Source organism: Sciurus vulgaris (genome assembly GCF_902686455.1).
Source record: "Sciurus vulgaris genome assembly, chromosome: 7".
Taxonomy (NCBI): domain Eukaryota; kingdom Metazoa; phylum Chordata; class Mammalia; order Rodentia; family Sciuridae; genus Sciurus; species Sciurus vulgaris.
The window spans coordinates 135,597,394-135,613,603 of NC_136467.1; the positions used below are offsets into that span (position 1 = coordinate 135,597,394).

The following is a 16,210-nucleotide window of genomic DNA, read 5'->3' on the forward strand; positions in this document are numbered from 1 at the left end:
GGAGGGCACCAGATCCAGGGTAGAACCTCACCAAGGAAGCAGCATTTAGATTCGGCCATAGGGAAACATAAATAAGACTATCCTACCAAATGGTGGTGTAGGCAGGGAAGAGGGCAGGAAGAGGGCATCTCAGCAGAAGTGGCCAACTTCTGGAACAAGTCCTGTGCAGGAGGCCAGGAGGGTAGGTAGGTTCTCTGAACTGACCAACTGCTGGTGGGAACACACATGGAAAACATTATGGAAAATAACATAGTCATTCTTACAAAATTCAAAATTGAACTACTGTAGCAATCTCATTTTGGGTATATATCTAAAGAATGGAAATTAGGATCTTGAAGTGAAAAATGTTCCTGTCTTTAAGATATGGAAAAGTCAAGTGTCCATGGTTGGACAAATGGATAAAAAAAAAAAAAAAATGAGCAAAAACACACAAAGGAGTACTATTGAGTTTGAAGAACAAGGGAATTCTGACACATGCTACCACATGGAAGAGTCCCAAGGGCATTATGGCTCAATGAAATACAGCAGTCACAGAAGCACAGATACTGTGCAATTTTACTTACATGAGGGATCTAAAAATAGGCAAATTCATAGAATCAAGGAGAGGAATGGTCATTGCCAGAGGCTGGGGATTGGGTTAAACCAGGAGAGACTCATCAGCTAGCATAAAGCTTCAGTCAGGCAGATGAATAAACTCTAGAGATCTGCTGTGCAACACTGCACCTAAAAAAGTCCCCACACCATATTGTACATTTAAACATTAGTGGAGAGAGTAGATCTCGTGTTAAATGTTCTCCCAACCATCAGCAAAAAATGTCCTCAGGGGAGTTTGTTTTATGCACCAATGAAAACACCAGAAGGAACCACAGTGCCGGCAGGGACTGGAGAGCACTGGAGAGCGCCACTGCAGAGGGAAGCAGCAACCTGGCAGTGTCTGCTTTCTGTCATCTCACACACCGGAACCACCACTTGCCATGTCTCCATCTCAGCATCACGTCAGGTGTGCTCTACTGATGTCCAATCACATCCCAGTCATTTAGAACCAAAGGAGGACAGGGAGTCCACATTATCCAAATGCACAAAATAAAACTCCTTTATTACCTTAGTGCCATGGAGGGATGGGTCAGGCAATATAGGCCACATCAGGATGGCAGATCATTTCATCCGGGAAAAGGATTGACATGGCGGGGTGGGGGGGGGGGGGGGGAGGCGGTGCAAAGAGAAAACCAGCTGAAACTCATTTCACTGTCCACAGTGCTAGAATGAGCATCTCCCGAGAACTCATGTGCTTGGGCAGACAACAGACACTGCTGAGCTAAACAAGCTGGGGCCAGCACATACATCCTTTGTCATCCTTTGTCACTTCTTCTCAGGTTACACACATAAACATCCATCTGCATAGTATCTGGAGTTCAAGTATAAGACAAAATAGAAACTATCCAAGATATACAGAGTCAACAAGCACATGGGAAGATGCTCAGGATCACTAATCTTCAAAGAAATGCAAATCAAAACTACTATGAGATACCACTTCACACCTATTAGGATGGTTATTATCAGAGAGAGAGAGAGAGAGAGAGAGAGAGAGAGAGAGAGAGAGAGAAACTAGTGTTGCAAGAATGTAGAGAAACTGGAACCCTCGCACACTGTTGGTGGGAATAATGTAAAATGGTGTAGATGTGACTAACAGCTGTATGATGGGTTCTCAAAAATTTTAAAAATGGAATTACCATATGATCCAGCAATTCCACTCCCACTTTTGGGTATATATCCCAAAGAAGTGAAAGCTCAGACTCAAACAGATATTTGCACACCCATATCCAGAGCAGTATTATTCACAATAGCTAAAAGTTTTACGCAACCCAAGTATTATCCATCTGTAGATGAATGGATAAAGAGAATGTGTAGCCTGGCACTATACTGCAGGCGGTGCACACCTGGAATTCCAGTGACTCAGAAGGCTGGGGAAGGAGGGTTAACAGGTTTGAGGGCAGTCTCAGAGACTTAGCAAGACCCTGTCTCAAAAGTAAAAATAAAATAAGGACTGGGGATGGAGCTCAGTGGTAAACTGTCTCTGGGTTCAATCATAGTACCAAAAAAAAAAAAAAAGTGATATATACATAAAATGGAATATGATTCATTCTTTAAAAGTAGGAAATTCTGCTACAACATCATGAGGTCATCATGCTAAATAAAATAAGCCAATCACAAAAGGACATTACTATATGATTCTATTTACATGAGGTTCCTAGGATAGTGACATCTCTAGGGATGGAAAGTAGAATGGGGACGGCCAGGGGTAGGGAAGAGGGAAATGGGGAACCGCTGGAGGCAGAAGTGGTTGATGGAGTTCACTACATTGCCGTTCTTGGGGCTCATATCTCCTGCAGGTTTAACACAGAGGACTGTGTTCCCAGTCAGATTTCAGGAACTGGCTCAACAGCAAAGGGAGGTTGCTTCAGGGTCTTTGTATGAATCCACTGTCAAACCCTGACCATCCCACTCCATGTCTCCACATCCCATGTCCATTGCTCATCTTCCCCCAGATGCTATCCCATTACTTAGAAAACTAAAAGGCCATGAGCTGACCCAAGGGGTGTTTAATGATAGAGACACAGCTGATGTGCAGACACCCCACCCTGCAGGTGGGCTCCTCTAGAGAGACCTGTGGAGCCAAGGAGGTCCCAGGTTGAGCTGCCTGGGACAGCAGCAGCCATGGGTAGGAAGGCTGCTCTCAGGCAGGGCTACTGAAGTGGTGGTGGGGGTGGTGCAGCAGGCCCAGAAGGGCTGAGGTCAGCGAGGGGCCAGGAGAAACCAGCGTTGCAGGGAAGCTCAGAAGGCGGGAATCTGCGTCCAGGTCACAGAAAGCATTCTGTAGTTTATATTCCCGCAGTTCATGCATTTTCTGTTTCTACCCTTCTTTTATGCAAAACTCAGGATAAACTGTTCAAATCACTTAAGAGCCCAAATCGACTTTTGATTCCAATCAGGGCTTCCCTTTCCAAGAGGCCTCACAGTGGCATCTCACAGAATACACCCTCTGCAGTGCTTTTCTACAGAAACAAAAACAAACAAACAAACAAACAAAAAAGCAAAAAAGTGCTTCAGAAGGTAGGGTGCTGGGATCCTAAGGCCTGTCTTTCTAAGGAGCCTGAAGGTCTCAATATCACTACGACTGTTCACTACCTTCTGTCTCCTCATTTGGGACTCGTTCACCTAAAATGGCATCACACAGCCAGGTGAGAACCAATGTCATAGATGGGGAGGTGTTTCGAGTTCAGCTGCTGGGAGAGGTCCCGAGGCTGGAGATCTGAGAAGTGGTGACCCCGAGTGCTGTATGGAACTCCAGATGAATACTGCTAGTCCCCGTTTCATGGTGGGCAAGTGGCTGTCTTCCTATATCAGTAACAGTTCACTATCATTTGAAACCAGATTCTAACACCCAGTCCGGCAAAAGGTAGGACCATGTGAAAAAAGCACTCGATAGGTTACTTTCCCAATACCATTTCTGTTTAATTGCATTGTTGGGGTCAGAAGAAATGTAAGATCATCTCAATAGATCAAAAAGGAATTTGTGAATAAATATTTCTAAAATTTGAATGAGTGTCAATCCCCATGCTAGCAGCCAGGGCCATAAAGATGGTCCCTACTCTGGCCCAGGAATTACAATCAGACATAGAAAGTGCCACAATTCAAGTATTGCTCTACCATATGCTAATTGTTAAAAAGATCACAGAAATGGATTTCAGAAAATTAAAAGATCTGTGAGGTCCTCTTGTGAAAAAAAAAAAAAATGTTATCAGGGTTGGAGGCATAGCTTAGCAGTAGAGCTTGGCTAGCATGTGTGAGGCTCTGGGTTCAATTCTCAGCTCCACGAAAGCAAAAGAAGGTTATCATCTTAAAGCATGCTTTAAGAAATAAATATTTCATGTATATTAATCAGGCATTGCAATGCCTACCGAGCAAACCCCTTCCTGACCCAAACAGGTGTGGGGTAATGATCTTCCTGGATTTTCGCATGGACCTAGGTTCCATGGGATCAGGGTTAATGAGCAGGACAAAGCCCCCACCCCATCTTTTGAAAAAGACAATACTGGAATGAAACCTGGGCCAGGGTTGTCTATCAATCTTGTCTTTCTCTCTAGACTGAGCAAGGAATGGACCATGGAAACCCAGACTCTCCATACCTAGAGGAAGGATGCAGGCCCAGAAGCAAGCATACCCCCAGGGCCTAGGAGGGCCTAGGAGGGGAAACAAAGTAAGTGCAGCCTGTAAGGACTGTAAGGACTTAGAGAGGAAGGGGAAGGGGAGGCAGGGCAGTCCTGGGCTAGGTTCTGCCAGGGGCCGACCTCTCCATTTCCAAGTGCATGTATAAATGAAATATTAAACATGCTGAGCCAATTAGCAGCCTTTCAACTGCACTTGCTCAGAGGCCAAGGAAGTAAGTTTTGATTCATAATCCCACTTGACTCGCTCATCCCTTGATGGGGGAACAGATTCCCCTCTTGTGTGAGCGTTCTGCTCACTCAACTTCCCATGACACGGGCAGCTGCAGCCAGGTCCAATGTGGTCAGCTCTGGAAGCCCAGAGCCTATGCTATAGCAGGTGTCGTTCCCATGCTGAAAATGTCTACCCCAGGCCTTTCTTTGTACCCCTGCAACTGTCCTGCAGCCCACGGCCTGTAACTTCCGATGAGCATCAGAAATGGGCTCTCTGGTGGGTGGTGGCAGAGCAGGCCTGTCATCCCGGTGGCTTGGGAAGCTGAGATAGAAGGTTCATGAGTTTCAAAGCCAGCCTTAGCAAAAGCAAGGTGCTACACAACTCAGTAAGACCCTGTCTCTAAACAGAATGCAAAATAGGGCTGGGGTTGTGGCTCAGTAGTTGAGCGCCCCTGAGTTTAATCCCCTGTACCACCCCAATCCCTCACTACCAAAAATGGGCTCTCTGCCTGGCTAAGGACATGAGCCACGGTATGCTTAGGCAGTGGCATATTTTCTGTGACTGATATTCTTGCTGTTTCAAAACCAAATCAAACACACAAGCAGCTGTGTGTCCTTCCACCCGAGCCAGTTCTTTCACCCTGCAGCTCTGGTTTTAGCGTCCTCACCTAACTCAGCAGTGGGGGCCTAGGGGACTCTGTCCCAGGGGCCAGGCCACCAGCCAAAACATGATGTAAGACAGGCCCAGCTGGGGTGCTGCAGATGAGACAGGCTTCCTCCTTTAGAACCAGGGATTCCTCCAAGCTAAGGCTGGGAGGGGACAATGGAGTGGGCACAGAGAGGGACAGGCAAGGATGCAGCTCATGGGTTCAGTCCTCACTCATGGCCAGCAGTCTCCCCTCAGGTCCAGTGAGGCCCAGGGTGGGTACCCAGCACTCTTACCACCCAGGGGCTTGTCTGGGACTTTCCAGAGGAACCATCACTCTAAAAAGGAAGCAGCACCACATACCAGCCTGACCCTTCCTCACTTCAACCACTGCATGCCCTGGGGAAAAAAGGGGTGCTTTTCTGGGGCCTGCCACTCACTCCAATGGGCCTGACTAGAAATGCACAGCACAGGGGTACAGGAGATGAACAGGTCAGCTCACACCTGGGATGTGTGGGCTAAGACTTGGAATCTGGCCTGAGGACAGTCAGAGCCGTGAAAGGACATGAAGCAGAAGAGTGACAGGATGGATTTGGGTTTCAAAAGATCACTCTGGCTGGGGAGTGGAGAGGGAGGAGAGGGAGGGCAAAGAGGTCAGAGGTCCCAGGAGCAACCCAAGATCTGGGAGATGAGGGGAGATGAAGGGACAAAGAGGATCAGGCACAGGGTCTGCTGTGAGTGCAAGTTAACAAGCTGCTCCAGCTGCTGATGGCCACGTCCCCCATTCCTTATTCTGATTTGGAAAATGCAGCAGGAGTTCACAGAAAGCTGTCTTGGCATGCTGCTTCGACAACAGAGTAGGGTTTCCTAAAATTCTGGCTGCAGATCTGGTCCAATCAGTCACCAAGTGTTTGCTGAGCTCCATGGCATGTCTGGTGCCATGTGGGTGAGTGAGCAGAGCCGATAGGGACACATGTCCTGGTGCAGCACACAGCCTTAACTTAATAGGTTTCCAATTCTTTAGAATTATACATTGAAGAACATGGATTAGACCTATAACCATGGAAACTATCTATCCTGGGCTTGCCAGGATAATCCCATTAAAATAATTCTTTTCTGTTGTTACCATAAGACAAGGGTTGGAACATGTGTTCTGTTATGTGTGTATGTGTGTGTGTGTGTGTGTGTGTGTGTTTCCTCAAAAATTCTAAAGCATTAAAAAAAAAAAAAGTCATTCTGTCCATCCTTATCCTTAAGTCTACTGAGAACTTTAGAGGAAAAGGGAAGAAGGAAGCCAGAAAACTTATCTTTCAAACAATGTATTAATTTGTCAATTAAAGACGTGTTGGTTTCTTATTCTTTGATTCACCTTATTTCTCTCTGGCACTTTTAACTGGTCACAGTAGACATGCACGAATTAGAGTGTTGATGGCATCAGTGAACAGCAGAAGGAACAGCGGGAGGACTAGGGACATCAGAGTTGGAAAGATGAGTCGCAAGCCCCGCCTTGCTGGGGCTGAGTGACCTAGGTCCACCTTTTGAGCCTCAGCATTCCCGTCTGCTAAACGGTGACTCACAGTGTTGTGGGGCATCTGGGTTGGCAGGGGCTCAGGGCCTAGTACAGATTCTGATTCAATAAACAATGTATCACTTTGTCACTGTTACTATCACCAAAAGTAGACACAAACTAATCTTTCCTGAGTTCTTTGCTTCTCAAACTATTTCAGGTAAAAAATATGTATCCATCCTCAGGAGGTTGGTTCCAGGACCCCTCAAAGATAACCAAAACCTGTGGATGTTCAAGTCCCTTATGTAAAATGGTGGAGTATTAGTACAGAATGTAGGATACAGCCTCCTGTCTACTTCAAATCATCTCTAGATGATGTAGAATACCCAACACAATGCGAATGCTACGGAAATAGTTGTTACATTGTTCAGGGAATAATAACAAGAAGAAAAATTTGGGTATATGTTCCATATAGATGCAATTTAAAAAAAATATTTTCAATCTGATTTTGACTGAATCCAAGGCTACAGAGGGCTGACTGTACTTCTACACGGTTTATATAACTGCTGAAGTCTACAAAACTGGCTCAGAACTCTCCCACAAGCAAAACATCAGCCCAAAATATCAGTCTCAGCAACTAAAGCACATGGCTAAATAATTCACCTTCCAAGCATACCCAGCAGAAGCCACCATTCCTTAGGGGTCAGGGATCTGAGGAATAATGGGTAAAACCTAGCTCGAGCAAATGGTCTCTGCCTCCCGCTCCACCTTCTACTCAAAATTCAAACTTGGTTGAGATTTGTCAGCATTGCTCAACTCACCTAGCAAAAATTCCTCCAGCTATTTCCTCTAAGAGGAAAGGAGATGGGGCTACCACAGAGTCTCAGGCAGAGCAGATGAATAGAATCCAGTATATCTGAAACAGCGATTGATCATTCCAGGGGCTCCACGGAGCTCCTGCTGAGGCACCTCCTGCCTTTGCCAAGCATCTCTGTGAACAAAACTTCAGAGGGCAATGCATGTGCATCCCAAAGGAAATGCTGCTTTCTGGGGAGCTTTCTGTTTCCCCTGAGGTTACACCAGTTTTGGTGGCAAAAGCATTGGTCTCATGGCCTTTAGATCATCAAACCACATTTCTAAAATGGTTCAGCAATCAAAGTTTGCAGTGGAATGAAGGGTCAGGCTGAGGCCTCTATTGCATGGCTTTATAGTGTGTGCTTATAACAGTCGCAGGAGGAAAGCACTAATGTTGCCATCTCACAGCTGAGGAAACTGAGGCTCAGGGAAGTAAATTAAGAAGTTAGCAGTGGCAAAAGAAAGGCTTAGAATGATCCTACGTGCAGTTTTCTAATGGCTTCTATGTTGTAGTACTTATTAGTATTTAAGAATTAGTCACATGAAATGAAAAAGGGATCTATTCCATCCCACTCATACCAAAGTACCAACGATGCTGACTGGGACTCAGCCTCTTCTATTTAGAATAGGGCAAATCCCAGGCACTAGTCTCTGTTGTTCTCACTGGATTGATGTTTTCCTGACTGCTAAGTTCTACTCCGCTATCTCAGCCTCCTCCAGAAACTTCCAGCTTGCTGCATTGTCACCAGCCATCCAAGAGGACCATTGTTTTCACGGAACTTGAGTGACTAAGCGTGGAGAGCAAAGGTGGGAGGCCTTGTGGGTTGGGGAGTCACAACTATGTATTCACTTCCTGCCTTCTTGGACAAAAAGTATTTTCTGGGAACAGGTTTATTTGAATCTGTGGCTCTATGTGACAGAGGAATCGAAGACATCGACATCTTGGAAATGTGCTCCCCTCTCTGATTCTTCACATTGTGTCTTCCACATGGTCCCAGTGTCAGTGACGATGCAAGTTAGGCTTCCCAAAAGATCCTCATCCCTTGTGGTCAAGTTCCCCTAGTTACTGTCTTAGTCTGTTTTCTGTTGCTATAACAAAAAGCTTAAGACCAGGTAATTTTGAAGGTATAGAATTTTATCTGGCTCAAGATTCTGGGAAGTCTAAGAGCAGGGTGTAGCATCTGTTCAGCATCTGGTGAGGGCCTTCTGGCTGCATCACAGCATGGCAGAGGGCATCACAAGGGGCAAGAGAGTAAGCTTGTTACCTCAGGTTTCTCTTCTGTTCTTATAAAGCCACTAGTGCCATCCTGGGGGCCCCCACCCTCATGACCCCATCTAATGCTGATTACTTCCCAAAGCCTCCACCTCCAAGCATCATTAGTATATGAATTGGAGATGAAGTTTCCAACACATAAACTTTTAGGGACACATTCAAACCATAGCAGTCACATAATTTTCAACCTCAGATCCATAAATGTACTTTAGGAATACCCATGAATTCACTTTAGTTTTACATAAAACAATGCATGTGGGCAGACATGCAAGTGCATACATGTGTGAGGTGTATGCAATTTTCCAGAGGAAGGACCCATAGCTTTCATTGAGTTCTGGAAGAGGTCTCTGACCCCAAAAGATTCACAAGTATTGCTTGAAAAAGTGCTTTCGTTTCTGTCAAATCAGTCAAATTTCAACAAAAAGTGGGTCAGTGATTCAAAGCTGAAAAATGTCAAGGATGGACAATTTAATCCATAGAATTTTAAGGAAATGAGAAAAAAATCCTCTAACACGCTAAGTTAAGAAAAAAAATTGCAACAGAATGGGACCCATTCCCCATTCTGTGGAAGGGACGGGACAAGAACTATAGATACTGGGGAAGAGAATAGGATTCGAGGTAATGCCAGTCAGCAGAGGAAGGCTTGCACAGGCCTGGGAAGCAATGTTCTATTTCCAAGACGCATGTTGTTTAATGGGTGGGTTCTAGATGCAGCTTGTGTAGGCGATACAGAAGCTCCTATTTTTACTTAAACCTACTGAAATAAATGTGTCCATGGCCCAGAAATCCTGGCATCCCCTCTGAGCATCCCCTCTGAGCCAAACCTGCTGATACACCAGAATTACTCAGAGTGATGAGCTAATTAAAATTCTATGGTCTTTCCCAGAAATGCCTCTATTTTTAACCTAATTCTGACTGTCACTAAAGTGTGAGGTTTATATATTTTTTAAGAAAATACTTTTTCCCTTCTTAATATTCTCATGAATAATTCAGTTTTGCTGATAATTCCTTCAGTTTTCTTCCAGCATTTTTTCTAAAGACAGATAGGGACACTCCCAGGCAGAGGAAAGTGGTACAAGCCATGTGAGTCCTTGTACCCCACCCTCCAGAGTCCCTAATTACATATAAAGAATACACACACGCACAAAAGGTGACACAAAAAGGACTATAGCCTTAGAATTCTAAAAGTCACCCTTGACTCCCTGTAATCTTCCTCCAACCCCATGTTCAGGGCTTTATGTACCTTGCAAATGTTTTCCTAAGTTCATGTGCAACTTGCTTATTAGAAATAATAGTATAGCTAGGGCCGATTCCCAGCACTGCAAAAATAAATAGACATAATAATGTAAATGCATATTTAGGTTCTTTAAAACTACATAGGCATTTTAGACCACTTGTCATTGAAATGCTTCATGTTTAAAATTGTGTGTGTGTGAATGATGTTGCTTCTATATTAGAGACGGTTTTCAATAAATTTCAAGCATGACTTGTTTTCTTGTGAAACTTTCTCTTATGTGTAGACAATGTCTCCATTTTCAAAAGAAAAAAACAGCACATAATAAGCACAATTAACTTTTGTTGAGCATCATACTTTCCTTTTAAGAGAAATATGCAAACTACAAGTAAATAAATTTTACTTTATCAGGGTGACTACTGGAGCACATACTAAGCAGGACTCTGCTGAACTTTATCAACTTTATCAAATATTCACTTGCATTTTAAAAAATACTTTGGCTGGGGATTTGATTTCCCCTATACTTATTTTTTTCCATTGTTTTTTTTTTTTGGGGGGGGGGCACATCTTGGAAGGCAAAACAAATAAACAAAAAATCTTTTAAGAATTATGCTTTCTTGGGAGGACATAAAAGGAAATTATTTAACAATACAATGAAATGCTTAACACAGGAGGATTGCAAGTTCAAAGGCAGCTTCAGTCACTTAGCAAGACCTTAAGCAACTTAGCAAGAGCCTGTCTCAGAATAAAATATTAAAAAAAAAGGTCTGGGTATGTGGTTAAGTGCCCCTGGGGTCAATCCCCAGTACCAAAAAATAAAATGAAATAAAAAATCAACATTTAGAGAGACTGGATCTTGGTCCTCAGGGAAACTTGAGTCTCCCTGGGCAGAGGGCACGCAGGTGGCCCTGCCCTTGATTCTAACTTTGTCTGAAGCTTTCCCCAGTATGAAAAGCAAGGCTCTCTTCTGTCAGAGCCATGAGCTCTGGACAAAACCCTAGGTGTGGGAGGTCAACTATAGCCATGGCAGCTGGGCTGCCTGGTCTGAGGCTGCCACAGCTTCCTATGCTCACGCATGCACAAGGCTCCCCAGGCATCGCCCCCAGGGGCAGCTCCTTTCAGTGCTCAGCATTTGGAGCTCCTCTCTCCTCTCTGCCTCTTGTTTGTGGCCCCTGTGCCCATGCCTGGTGCAAACTCCACGTTGTGCAAGCCTTCACCATGACCTTGAGTGTGCCTATGCCTGCTGACCTTGTAAACATTTAATACAGAGAAAACGTTGATAGTAGTTTAATTTCAATAACTTGATTGATCTCTTGAAACCAATGGTGGGGCTTTCAAAGCCTATCATGGGCTTACTTCTCTGTAGACCTGCCAAAAGGAACCTACCGCCATCTGTGTGTGGTCCTTGGAAGGCCCAGCAGCCTTCCAAGGGCTGATACTTGGGAAACCATTAAGTGCTCAATTTTCCAAAACATCTCCCACCTGAGATTTTATTTGCCCATTTGGCTGCTCTTGGCAACGTGGCCTTGTTTTGCAGAATCAAATGATTTTTATTTCATTTTCAAAAGATCCTGCAATACAAATATGAACTTATTTGCAAGAGTGTCTGGGAGAGTCACCGTAACAGGCTTCCTCTCCTTGAGTTGATGAACATTTCATTTTGATGTTTATCTGGTGTCATGGTAACTGACAAGACATGAGGTTTACTTTTCAAACTTAGAAATGATCATAGAAATTCAATTTAGCGAATGCTTACTGAGTACCTACCATGTGTGGAAGAAAGAAAGATCAGATTTCTTTCCTCAAAAGGGCATGGATCACAGTGCCAAGGACTAGACCAGAAATTGGCAAACTTTTCCCTACAAAGCCATATGGCAACTATTTTAGGTGTGTCAGACCACATGGTTTCTGCTGTGACTATTTGACTCTATCACAATAGATCAAAAACCACTATAGACCATAAACACATGAGCAAGGCTGTGTTCTGATAAAACTTTGTGGGCACTGAAATTCATGTTTAATTAATTTTTACCAGTCACAAAATATTAATTTTTTGATTTTTTTCAGCTATTTTAAAATACAAAAAACATGTATATTGAAAAGGCAGCTGGTCAACTGACTGGTGGGCTGGAGCTTAGACCCCTGGTTAACCCTTCTGACAGCTCTGTGAGTGGAAGTGAGTTGCCCGAACCTCCTGAGCCTCAGTTTCCTCATCTGTAAACTAGGATGAGAATCTTTGCCTCATGGATTACAAAGATTAAAAACTGAAACACAGAAAGCACTAAATGAACATTAGCTGATCTCCTTCCTGGACAATGATAATAACAGTGATGATGACCACTAACCTTCTCAACATTTGTGAAGTGCTGCATACATTGTACAGTATTTTGTCTAGTCTAAGATGCCATTGATTTTAAGATGTCCCCTTATTAAATGTACCCCCAAGAAGGAAGAGGTTGTGGTTAACTTCCGACATAGCATTGGTATAAGACGGGTCCTGATTCACAAATGCTAAAATGTGAGGGGTGTGGGCAGCAGGCAGGTGCATCTTAGATCCATGCCATATGGCATCTCCTTTCAGGCTTAGAACCACATCCAGGAGGCAGGTACTACTCTCATCCCTATTATACAGATGAGGAACCAGAGGGGCACTTTCCAGCCTATGCTCAACAGCTAGGAAGTATCGGTGGTGAGATGTGGAAACTGGCAAGCTGGTGCAGAATGCTGAGCCCTATTCAAGGGCACAGACACCATGAATGAGCCTGGAATAGATGAGCCATCTCCTTGGTTAAGTGGACCTGCCTCAGGTCTGTCAGGCAGTCCCTCTGGTGCTTCAAGGTAGGGTGTGAATACAGTAACAGATAACAGGAATTTCAAAATGCAGACTAAAACTGGCAAGATACACTAACATCTAAGCCTGCAGGTTTGTCTTAACAGCCATCAAGAAAGAACAGGAGTGGATGCGAAGAGCAGGCATCATGGACAGAGGAGAGAAGGGCAGGGAGAACTTTCTTATCCTCAAGCTTTACTTTCTCACAGGAGAGGAAGGCATCGAGGGGGTGGAGTCGAGGAACCAGAGCCCTCCTGGAGCTGCTTGTACTGGTAGCATGATTGGAGGAAACCATGATTCTCCTTGCGTCTTCTCTCCAGCCACAGTGTGCTCAGGCATGCTCCTACATCCGGGCTTAGCCACGAGTCTCAGGCGACACCATGTGCAGCACAGGGAGCCAGAAGCACAACTCAGGTGTGCAAAGGGTGTAGGAGGATCTAGGCCCCAATTCCCTCAAATTCTGCCTTGTTTTGCTCTGAAATATTTTTCTCCCCATTATTATCTCATCCCCAAACATTTATGCTCTTCGCAAAATACACTGAGGGAGACTAAGCAATTCTCTTCTTTCTGCAAAACTCCAGTTACTCAAAAGAGTGCAGTGTGTAGCCTCAGCCTGTTATTATGCAGAAAGAGATTAGCCTGGAAGTCCCAAGCCTGCATCCAGGCCTTCTTAAAGAGAGCAGGCTTGGAACTTCCAGTGCCAACCATTCCTTAACTGATAAGGATGGCAAGCTGGTGCACTAAACTGCTCATACAAACAATGGCGATTATGCTTAGTATCTGATTTTCCTCTGGGAGCCTGGAATTTTAGTGTGTACAAGGCAAAGGTGCTGATATAGCCAGTCCCCAGTCAAATCCCTGGGTGTGGAGTCTCTAGCTGAAGTTTTCCTGCTGGGCAACATTTCACACGGTTGCTACAATTCCATACTGTAGGAGTTAAGTGTATCCTGTGTGGTCCACTGGGAGGGGAATTTGGGAGCTGGCCTTTCTGATCTCCTCTGGACTTTGCTCCAACTGCTCTCTCCCTTTGCTGATTTTGCTTTGGATCCTTTCACTGTGATAAATCATCAACATGAAGATGACTATCTGCTGCTGAGTACTGAGTTCTCCTAGTGAACCATCCAATCTGTGGGTGGTCTTGGGGACCCTTGACACAGCCATCCTTCATCAACCCATTTGAGAATTCTGTCCTTCTGATATAGGCTGTGTGAGGCATAGGAAGGCGTGGGGGAGAGAAATGCCTGCTTATCCTATTGTGATAGTGTGGGTGTTAAATGTCTCCCAAAGGTTCATGTGTTAAAGGCTTAGTCCCCAGGATGGCACTATTGGGAAAATCTGTGGTCCTTTATCACATGAGGCCTCCTGGGAGGTCCCTAAGTCACTGGGGCATGTCGTGAAGGGGACCGTGGGATCCTGACCTCTTTGCTCCCTAGCAAAGCAGTTTTGTTCTACCGTGCACTCCAGCTGTGCTCCAGCCATGATGGGCTACCTCAATACAGGCCCAAAGATATGGGGGCCAATTGAGTATGAACTGGAACCTCCAAATCTTTGAGCTAAAATAACCCTTTTCTCTTTATAAGTTAATTATCTCAGGTATTTCATTATTGTGACAGAAAGCTGACAAAGCCATACACTGATCTTGAGTGAAAAGTGCAGCAGAAGCCAGTAACTAGGTTATTGATTCTTCCATTCAGATGTTGACTGAAGGCTCATTACATGTTAAGGGAGAGATTAACACCATTATCTCTCAAAGGGGAATTCAGAATGTCAGACAGGAAAACAGATATTCCATGTGCCACAAATAATAGAAGCAAAGTGCTGGAATTGACCTCCCACATCTGAATGGTTTTTCTTACTTGTTCATCTGGCATTTGAGTTTTAACGGCTATGCTAGATTCTAAGCTGTGCAATCAGGTTCAAACATGGGGCATCTTTAGGACCCTGTGTGGCATCATGCTCTGTACATGGTAAGGAGTCAGATGACATATGGAGAGATGAGAAGGACCATGCAGGACTGGGAGGTCAACACAGTCTAGCACTGGGATGATCAGTTTCAGGGTACACACCAACACTGAAGTGGACCCCAAAGGTAAGCTCAAGATACTCAGAAGGGAAAACTGGCATTCCAAGAGGCAGTAACAACACACACAAAATACTGGAGCCAGCAAGGACCATGAAAAATTGAGAGATCAAGAGATAGTTATGTGGAACCAAGGGAGTACCATGGTGAGGTCGGGTGGAATTCCACAATGATGATGCTTAAGTGAAAAGTAAATAAGTTTGAAGGCAATGAGGAAGAAAGTAACTACGCTGAAAGTGACAATGTGGGAAGATAGATTTGAGGACAGCATAGAGGAAAGGCTGAGATGGACTGAAGCCCTGGAACAGGGGAAGTTGCTGAGAAGGGTCTGAACATGATATCAACCAGCATGACAATCAAATACACAATCCCATACAAAATCAAGGTGCATGGGCCAAAGTCAACACTGGAGTCTGCCCTAGTGATAGATCTGCCGCTAAGACAAATAAAGACTTGGCAGACATTCTTCCCCCTTTTATCTTTTTAGGATTCTAATAGATTCAGGTTCAAATTAGGAGTGTTAGCTATGTTTTTTATATAATATTTCTAAAGAGAAAGTGGATGGACTTTGTTACCTAATTAACATTGGGGATTCTTATAGAGGGTCAAAAAATGAGTGCAGAAAACTGAACAAACATTGGTAGTAACAATGGGAGTAAGGAAGCCTAGAGAGAAAAATCAAAGACACTCTTTAATCACATGAAAATTATGCATAAAGGGGAACAATCATCTCATAGCTAGAAGCATCGAGACTTTCAACGACAATAAGTCTAAGAAAAAAGAAAAACAAGGGGAAACGTTTTTGTTTAAATAAGCCCAAGAGAAAAATGAATCAGTTGATAGTTGATTTACCTACCCCATTCATCATTTAATACGTTCAGTACTCCCAGGTTCAAAACAAACTACCCCCTGTCAAAATATTCCTTATAAAACTGCCACGGAGTCTGATAAATTCTCACGATTATATCTGAGCTCATTCTGTGTTCTGAAATGGAATATGAGCTACTGACCCTCAGGAAGCTAATTGCTTTTTAATATATTCAGCCCAGCTAGGCATCCAACTAAGTCCTTTGCTTACTATGCTGGCTGTGCACTACAGTGAGCTTTATTGCCAGAATCAATACAGGCCAATGGGCTAGGGCTTAGGCTATCACTGTGGGCAAAGATATGAGTTCTGGGGGAAAATGGCGCAACCTACTTTCAGCAGAGGGAATTTACTGCTTTGTGTACAGTATCTCTCTCCCTCCAGGGAAGGAATATAAAACCTATAATGTGTAGATCTGTACTGAAGATACAAGGCTGGTATAAATACGACAGGATAAGCAATTCTGCAATTGGCCCCCTTC

General features: G+C 44.2%; 1 protein-coding gene and 1 long non-coding RNA gene across 4 annotated transcripts in view; one reads left to right on the plus strand and one right to left on the minus strand.

Moving 5' to 3' along the window:
- SLC22A23 (solute carrier family 22 member 23) overlaps positions 1-16,210 on the minus strand; it is a 181,989-nt gene that overhangs the window by 85,384 nt on the left and 80,395 nt on the right. The window lies entirely within an intron of this gene.
- Positions 11,035-15,661, plus strand: LOC306665118. The gene is made up of 2 exons (XR_013764922.1): positions 11,035-11,293; positions 11,367-15,661. It is a non-coding gene; the product is annotated as an uncharacterized lncRNA (long non-coding RNA).